A 9,917-nucleotide genomic window follows, 5' to 3' on the forward strand; every position below is an offset into this window, starting at 1 on the left:
AAATTACAAAAGCAAATCATTTAAAAATTCTCATTCCAACTTCCCATTTAAAACAAGTTTAAAATGGTATATGCATCAAATACGTCAATCAAAAATTAAATGGACAAAATATTTATACCTTATAAAAAGAGATGACATACATAACGTGCACATGAAAAGTCTAAACATTCACTCCCTTTGATACTCTTTAATTCAGTTAAACCAACTCATTATTTTTGTTCTTTTTGTTCAATATTCATTCACAAAAAATAAATGTTAACAATCACTCACAACCTTTTTATTTTTTTACATTAGCGAATTAATATATCTAAATTCATCTAAGTGTTGAATATTTCACATTTAAGTTTAATCATAAATAAAGTACGAATGGAGTATCTAATAGAATAACAAATTTTGAAATGAACGCACGCATCGCGTGCATATGAAGGCTAGTCTTAGAATTTATTTTTTAAAGAGAAATTTCATTAATTGAAGGTCAAACGACATCTACAATAGATATTAAAGAAAAACAAGATACAATTAAACAAGATTAAATCAAATTCGTCTTTGAAGAAACTATAATGAACCAAATCGAGCAATACAGCGCAGCCCCCTTGTATTTGCTGAATCAAACAACTATTGATGAGGAAGTCTATCATTCTGACATAGTTTGGGAAGAACATTCTTGATCGAATGTTAACCGCATCCGAGATTCCAATACTTTCATGTTGAGTCTCGAACTTCAACCAATAAGAACAATTTCTCATACCTAAAAACAAAAAAACTACACTCACAACTCCTATAGGGGAGAATGATATCTCCACAACAGAGACTAAAAACCCCATAACAGGGTTTGAAGAAATCTCATAAAGAGATACTAATTCATTCAACAAAACAAGAAAATGAAATGAAAACTGAAAATAAAAGCGGAAAAGGGGCTTACCATGGATGAAATCATCCATGGCAGCCCCTAACGGATGAAGAAGGGGTAGAGGAGGCTAGGATTTTAGAGAGAAAAAAAAGAGGGTTAGGGTTTGGCTAGTCTTAGAATAATCCAAACTATTGGGGGTACTTTCTCAAAATAATCCACACTTTTAATTATCCTATATATAATAGACCCAAAAGGGATCATTGAAAGCAAGAAAAATAAAAGTTTGGATTATTTTGGGAAAGTACCCCAAATAGTTTGGATTATTCCATAATAACCCAAAGTTGGGATTATTTTGAGCGGACCGGTCATAGTTGGGATTATTTCTGTCAATTTTTAGGGAGAATGAGAAAAAAATATTCTCCTCATTTTGAAATAACGAAAACACTTATTACCTTACGTAGGTTTAAAATAAATAAACTAGTTATTAGGCTCGGGCTATGCCTCGGGTAAGAAAAAATTTCATTTATTAATATAATACTTTATGATAATAACACTAAATACAATTTAGCCTTGTGGTTAAAACTTTAGTATATGTACTTGAGGTCTTCGGATCAAACCCTATACTATGCAATATATATATATATATATATATATATATATATATATATATATATATATATATATATGTATATAGGGGTGGGATCCGCTGAAAATAGCTCTTAAGCTGAAAACTGAAAATAAGGGTAACTTTTAACCCCTTTAGGGTAACTTTTAACACTTTTAGGGCAACTTTTTCTAGTTTTGGGGTAACTTTATTATATTAAGGGTAGTTCTATATATTTCAAGGATAACTTTATTCATTATAAGAGTAACTATTATCATTTTTAGGGTAACTTTTACCATTTTTAGGATAAGTAATTTTATATATATTTCAAGGGTAACTTTTAGCACTTTTAGGGTAACTTTATATGCTATAAGAGTAACTTCTTCCACTTCTAAGGTAACTATAAAAAAAAAATCAAAACAACAATAACTCGATTTATCAACACTTGCAATAACATTCAACGAATTTCGCAACACTCATCAAAACACATAACTCTCAAACCAGAGAAATTTAATCAAAACAGAGATAATTCTTCGTTTGAGAAGAGTACGGAGTTAGTTGCAATTATACAGAACGGAGGAAGTATATGAACACACAAAATTCCAGAAATAATTTACCAACTAATTAGTTTAGTATTACTCTATCATCTACATCACATTACAACAATCAACAAAAACAAAAATTAAGTACAACCCAGAACCAGAATCAATCAGCAACCACCAAATTGGCAAATTCAACAAAATCAAAACTGAATATACATATAAAAGTGTAGAAAAGTGATACTCTGTCTCTCTTCAAAGGCAAAGCAGCTTTGCCAGTCTTAGGCTTAGTAGACTTAGGCAAAAGGTCTGAGTTTCAACAATGACACCATTTTTGAGGAATGCTTCTTCAAGATCATTAACAACTGCATCAAGAGCTACAATTTGAGTTTGATTTTCTGGGAGTTGCTTGATTTGGAGAACTGGGTTTGAAGATGAAGTTGGAAATGAAAGATTATTGCCTTTATTTGGATGAATTAGATGTGGGTTTTTGTGTTTTCGATTCTTAAGTTTTCTGGGTTTTTTAATTTTATCAGGTAGAGAAGAAGTGATAGTTAAAGAACAGAAATTGATGGGCGTTGAAACTGGTGAAGTTGCCAGCATTTTTGTGGGAGAAACCAACACAAAACTCACCCTTTGTCTTATCTTACTTCTTTTTTTGTGAGAGGTAAAAATGGAGATTTTATAGTTCTGATGACAAATTCTCAACCACGCAATTATTGCAGAAGCGGTTCCTCAGGCAAAGCAGCTTTGGTTGTTTCTGGGAATTTACATCAACCCATTTCAGACATTTTCTTTCTCTTTGATTCAGAGTTAATGGGTATAAAGAAGAATTGAGAAAGAAGGGTTTATGGGTTCGAAAAACAAGAATTTGTGAATTGAAGTAAACATTCGAAAAACATTTGACATTACCTTCTTTGTCTTGGCGGCATTCCAAGATAGGAGAGAGAAAATTAAGCTTCAAATTGAGGAGAGAAATTAAAAGCAGCAAATTAGTTGCGAATATGGAAGCTCAAGCTCGTCAAACTGAAGTGAGAGGAGACGAGAGAGAATTTCATTAGAAGCTCCTGATCCGACGCCATTGTTGACGCCATTGAGTTTATTTGTGAGAAAGGATTTGAATGAGAGGTCAGATATGGAAGTTGAGATGAGGAAGAAGAAATCGCCGGTGAGATTGGATGAAGAGAGAAATCGCCGGGAGATTGGATGGGGTAAGAGAGAGAAAGATTTGCATGGAGAGGTAAGATTTGAATGGAGAGGAGAAATGAGGGTGAGAGGTACAGATCCCCAATGACTAGCCAAGGAAATGAAAGATCTGACGGTTAATAAAACTAAGCGAAATCGGACGGTCAATTTGATGTTTTCAGCCTAAAGTGGTTTTCACAAATCTACTTCCTATATATATATATATATATATATATATATATATATATATATATATATTTGGTTGACAAAAATACTGTAACTGACACTATCTAAAAATTTTACTTCTAACATAATTTTTTCGGAAAGATAAATTGAAAAATCGAGTAACAGAGAATTTCAAACGTCACACCTGTGAGATCAAACAAACTTTAATGCTATAGTATAGAGGAGATTAATTACCTATAGTTCTCTCTACCTAGTCCTCGAACTCACCAAACCTTTCAAAAAATGAACGTAGGAAAACTAATTTATTGGCTCAACTAAATAACCGCGTATTACTGATTATAGCTTTGTCATACTTTTCTTATATGTAATGGCGAATATTGGTCATATCCCTTTCAAGTGGGGGGAATTCAGGGATCCCACTTTGCAATGGGAAAGAATTGAATCCCTGACATAGAGATGGAAGGATGACCTCCAACAAAGTAGGCCAATCTTGATTCTTGCCATGTATTACATATTTGCATGGGACAAAAACACTAGTGTATTTGAAAAACCAGTATTGAAGTTTATATACATCTAAATGTTATGATGGATTAATTTAATGGCATCAAAAACACGTGTAAAAAGCGGTTTTAGGATACTTGAAGATGATATACATTTATCACTTGTAAATGCACTAGTATATATAATATATATGCATTTATATTTCATCGACTAGTCGACCGGCTAAGGCTTTACCATACAAATATCAGAATATCTGATACCGCGATGGTGAATTTCAATTTGTGAGAGATAAATTATAAGAGTTTAGCCATTTCTCACTCTAAAATTTCTTACCATCATTCTAAATACATATTTTTGTACAAATTTTATATACCCGTACTGCCGTACACTTTCAAATGTTGTTTCTCTCTTTCTACCCTTTCCATCACCTCCCTTCTCTTTCTTCTTCCACCACCACTATAAAATTGCACCACTGGAGCCATCGCCACCAGAACATCGCCCCACCACCACCAGAATCTCACCGCGTCTTCACTACGACCACTACCACCGACGCCATCAAAATGGGTGATTTAAGACAAAACTAAGGCGGAGTAATATACTTCTCCAAACCACATCTCAGACACCTGCCATGGACATCTGGACCTGTGGTTGGGCACATATGACAAACGACTGGATATATGGAAAAAGGTGTCTACCATAGGCGCCCAACTACAGATCCAGGTGTCAACCATAGGTTCCCCACCACATGTGGAGGCATCTATAACAAGTGTCTGAACTGTGGTTTGGATGATACCATATACACTTGATGTCAAGTTACAGATTTGTAATTCTACAAATTTTTTAAGTTCATTCAAATTTTACAATTTCCCAATTTACAAATTTCCATATGTGTCGCTGGAGAAGTTGATGTCCCCGGTGTCACGCTAGCCGGATTATGTGAAACTCCCTTCAATTGCAGCCAATGGGGAAAGTGATGAAAGAGTGTGAGAGATGAATGGGGGAGGAAAAGATGTCAAGGAGGGGGAATTACAAATGGTATAGGAATGAATATTATAAAATACATGGAGGTGGCCTAAGGAAGGTATTTTGGTGTATCTAGGGAGTTACTAAAAATAATAATGGTGTCGTTTAGTTGTTCAGTATTCTAATCACAAATATTTGTGAATAATGTCAAATAACCACACCTTGACATTTTATAATCCATATTGTTCAGTCAATTAGTCTTTCGAAATAAGTGAGCAACAATGAGTTTAGTTTTTCTGTGGGTAGTCGGCATACCCCTGTAGTTTTTGAAAATTTCACGTTGCGTTCTTTATGTTTTTTGTTAGATAATACCCTTTTGCTATTTAGGTTTTCTCTATGGTATTCCTTCATTACATCATGATAGGCTGTCGTTCACTTGTCAAAAATAATTTCTGAAAAACCTTCTAATAATGTAGTAGGGTAAGTAGGGTCGAATCCACAGAGAGATGGTCGTTTTAATGTAGTTTCTAGGGTATAGATAAACTAAACAAGATCAGAAATATGAATAATATTAAAGTTCTAAACTAATCAAACTAAAAAGGATCTAGGACAATGGTTCACCATGTTCATATATATAATCTATCAAAATATTATCAATAGTTCAACTAATCAGAAATCTAGAGCATATGTTAGTACTACGGCCGGGTCTTACCGATCTCAAATCAACATATGTAGTACGATCGCTAACATAATCAGATATGCTGATTGTAGGCAAACCTCTAAAAGTAAGATCTTGGTCAATACAAATGATTATTAGTGATATTTAATCAGACAATTAATCAGACGGCAATATTAACAATAAAATCACTAATTTATTACATATATCAATAACTAATCAATTACAGATATCAATAACTAATCAAACCATCAAAAAATATCAATCAATAATCATGTCATATAAACATGGATTCCCAAACCCTAGAAAATATGATTACTCAATCATGAAACAAATAATAAAAACTACATCTACCAAGGAAAACATAACCAAAGAAATCAATGAAAGAAAAGAGATGAAAATAATAAACTCATGAATTAATGATGAAGAATAACAACTAAGGTTTACTAAAAAAACTAGAGAGGAAAGGAAGAAGAAAACTAAACTAAAACCTAGAATACAAAAATAACTTGTGAAGGGAGGAGGGGGAGAGAGAAGATATATTCCTAATCTAAATAATATTTAATAGCCTAATATGACTAGGAAAGTAATATACAAGATAAAGAAAGTCTTGAATATATCATTAAATGGACGGAATAGTGATCCGCGCGTACGCTTAGTAGATTCGAGTAGAAACAGTGCAATTTTCCGAAAGGCATAAGTCCTTGACTAGAAGTCTCCTCGGGGGAGTCTCCTCGGGGGTGCCACCTATCGTTAAAAAGTATAAAGCCCATTAAGTGGAGTCAACAAATGTCAAAGTCAACGAAATACAAAGGAAGTCATCAAGATGAAAGTCAAAGGATAGCAACCAAAAGAAGATGATCATAGGACGCTTCAACATGAAGATACACACGTGCATTAGAGAGTAACATTTATTCACCACCAGAAAGCAGTTGAAGTTTGAATGAAATATGATTCAAACATTTTTCCCTCCCTAGCATGCATGGAACTTACGGCTTATGATTCTCTATAAATAGAGAAACTATTACCGAGAAAATAACACAACACAATCAAACTCTAGCATTTCTTATTTTTCTAGTGTAGCTTAGCATTAGCATAGCCTAACCCCTTCTGGGATTATAGTTTAGTTCCATAGATTATGTTCTAGCGTCATTAGACAAAATCTTAAATTCTCCGATTGAAGCAAGGAATCATGGAGGTAACGACCTTCGTATTTCCTCTTTGAGTTATCCAACCTGGCTTATCCCTTATGTGTTGTAAAATCCATCTGTAAGTTTGTGGCATGTATGGAGATGATATATTTTAATTAAAAGATTAATTGTTGTTGCTCTATTTATTGCTTTTTCGCCTGAATTTAATTTGTGGTAGTTTGATCATTAGATAAATTGCAACAGAGTACGTTAACAAGGTTTTATCTAATTAAAACCTATAACTCCAAGGGACTAAGTCTCCGTTCTAAGGCATTCGGTACCAAACTATTGGGTGTCCATTGACTTGTTAGCAAGGTCAATGAACTAATTTTGCACCAACACAAATATAGGCCAACAACTCCATGGCACACCGCAGGTTTGCATTCAAATTGATGGCTCATGGAACAAGCACAACAATTTTGGGAGTACTACATGGGTATTAGAGGATCACAATGGACAGATGACTTGGTAGGGACAATGGCGATATGCAAGTTAAAACCTTTTCACAGAAGTAAATGCTTGTCTACGAGCTATTCTCTATAGGATATCCAAAAAGGGTACTCTAGCATCATCATCAAGATGGATTCCACATTACTGGTCAACTAACTCTGAAACCCTAATACATCTGACATATCCATTAAGTGGACTATCCAAACTATCCGCGAGGCCAAAACAAACCTAGTCTAGTGTCTGGTAAAAAAAAGTATCACGCAACCAAGTTAGATACGCACACGAGATGATGACCAATTGTCTTCCTTTACTTGTTTTTTTAATCCTTGTAAGTTCTTTCTGTGTTAAAAAAAACTGATACTATCTACATTTGGTTGATTGAAAGGTTAAGTATTCATAGTTGTGTTTTTCCCCCCTATAATTGGTTGATCGGTAGTATATGTGAATACGTTTTCAACTTTGAAGTACTCTAAACGAAAGCGAGACATTAGTGTGAAATTCTAACACATAGAAGACCCTAACTTACAGTCTTACAGGGAATCTAGGAGGCTGGTCGGCTAGCTTACCTAAGAACAGTGATCAATCCCATTCATAAAATAGAAACCTGCATGCTTCCCTTTTTTTTAAAAAAAATAGAAACCTTCTTGCTCCATTTTTCTAGGATCATGGCGCAGAAATCGTTATCTATTTATCGTGGGGATGATTAATTTAATAGTACATGTTGAATTAGGGATGATAGATTCCAATTAATTTGCTTGCGTCCCCACCCATCGATCATATATACTTCTATACATATATTTATTAAGACATTATATTAGTCTTCATTATAATTTGTAAAACACTTGTTTCTTAAAATTTAATATGGTAAGGAGATTAAGGAGAGATTTTACTAATTTGAGATCTTTTAGGAGTCAATTAATAAGTCAAACCCTTTGATAGTAATGTGTCTAAGATTTTTTTTTTTTGTCTAATAAGTTTAAATCCTTTGTAAGTAGCAGTGATTTAGGAATTTCTAAGGAATGAGACTTGATCCCAAAATTTCTGGAATCAGAGATAAAGCTAACATCAATAGTCTATCACTTGTTGTTTTGTATTTAAAAATATATAATTAGATACTTAGATGTATGGGGAAATATATATTTTAGAAATGAGGTATTTCCCCCAATTTACGTTTCATATCAATGCTTGATTAAACCAAACAAGATTTGGCCTAGTTGATAAAATTTGGTCTTTTGACTTCCAACCCAAGTACGAGATTTCCAGATGTGGGAATTCTCTTATCTCCACCTAGTTCACCAAATCACCACCAAAGATTCAGCTCACTAAAGCTGAATTGAGATACTTTGTTGGCTAATGCAAAAGACAGCAAAAGGTAATATTTGCATGGAGGTTTGAACAATTCTATGTTTTCCTCTTTTGCTGAGAAAGTGAATACTCATCACTTGTTTTACATGGAAAGAATATGAGAGTTATGACTATGGAGTATGGACTAGTTAAAGGTGGCCAACCTTGCGCGCATGCTGCCGCCGTCACCCACCTGAGCTTGCGTAGGCTAAGTGATTCAAGCGCGGTGGCCGGTGGGGGTATGAATAAACCTAGCTACTTGAATTTCATCGATATAATTAATTGGAACTACTCAATAAAGATGGACATATACACATATTCTAAATGTTTATGTCAAATTTTGTTTAATTATTCATTATACTTCCACAGTATTAGCTATGACACTTCCCATTCGACTCATTCTTTTTTGCTAATAATACTTCCTCTAATGTTTTTAGATACAACATTTGGTGTTTGGTGAGAGAATTAAAAAATCAAATATTTATATATATTATTAAAATGTGTGTGTAAGCATTGCACACTGCCACGTATCACCTTATCTCATACGCTGATGTGACGCCGCTTTGTCTCAACATAACATTACCTTAGAAAAGGATCAAAAAATTGCATCAGAGGTCTCAAATCCATGACCTTTTACTTTGTAATGTCATAATATTACTAATATATTGTGGCTTGTGCTTGTGGCAAACAGTGGTGGAGCCAGTTAATGAGGGTATATGCACGTGCACCCTAAAATTAGGAGAAATAAAATAAACTTTTTTGTGTAAAAAAATCTATTGCGTCACACGCACTAGATGTGCGCTCCACGCAACCATTTTTCACAAGCGCACCAGCAATTTTGTGCCCCGCGCACTATCTACGTGCTTCACACACTGTCTTCGCGCCCAGTGCATTGACTCCGCCCCCTACGCATGGTCTATCAAATTCAATTTTCAGAATTCCTTTCTATGTATTTACATCCCCGAATTTATAATCTTGGCTCTGGAAACAAAATATCAATTATGGCCTAAACTAAAAATCATTATTATCTTATTAGATTACTCGACGCATCGCCTGAAACCAACAACTAGTTGTATTTAACCAAAAAAACAGAAAGTCTATAAGAACAAATGTTATAATGTCAAATGTCTTTCATTTTGTACGTCTTAAGATAGAGTTATTAAATTGGAAGTTATACTTGATGTAAAAGTAAAAGTAATACGATATTAAATAATTGACTTAGTCATTTAAATTCCTACACTAAAAGCTAGATAATTTAAAAAACACACTCTATGAGGGAAGAAAATCATCGTTGAGCAAATATTCCGCAATCCCCACGTAATCCGAGTGTATTTTCTAAGTCGAACCAAGCATGTGGCAAAATTCAATTATTGGCTTGTCCAATGACCAATGTCCATACCATAATTCACAAAACACCAAATACACAAAT

The sequence above is a fragment of the Beta vulgaris genome, chromosome 6 (assembly GCF_026745355.1).
Source record: "Beta vulgaris subsp. vulgaris cultivar EL10 chromosome 6, EL10.2, whole genome shotgun sequence".
NCBI classification, from domain to species: domain Eukaryota; kingdom Viridiplantae; phylum Streptophyta; class Magnoliopsida; order Caryophyllales; family Amaranthaceae; genus Beta; species Beta vulgaris.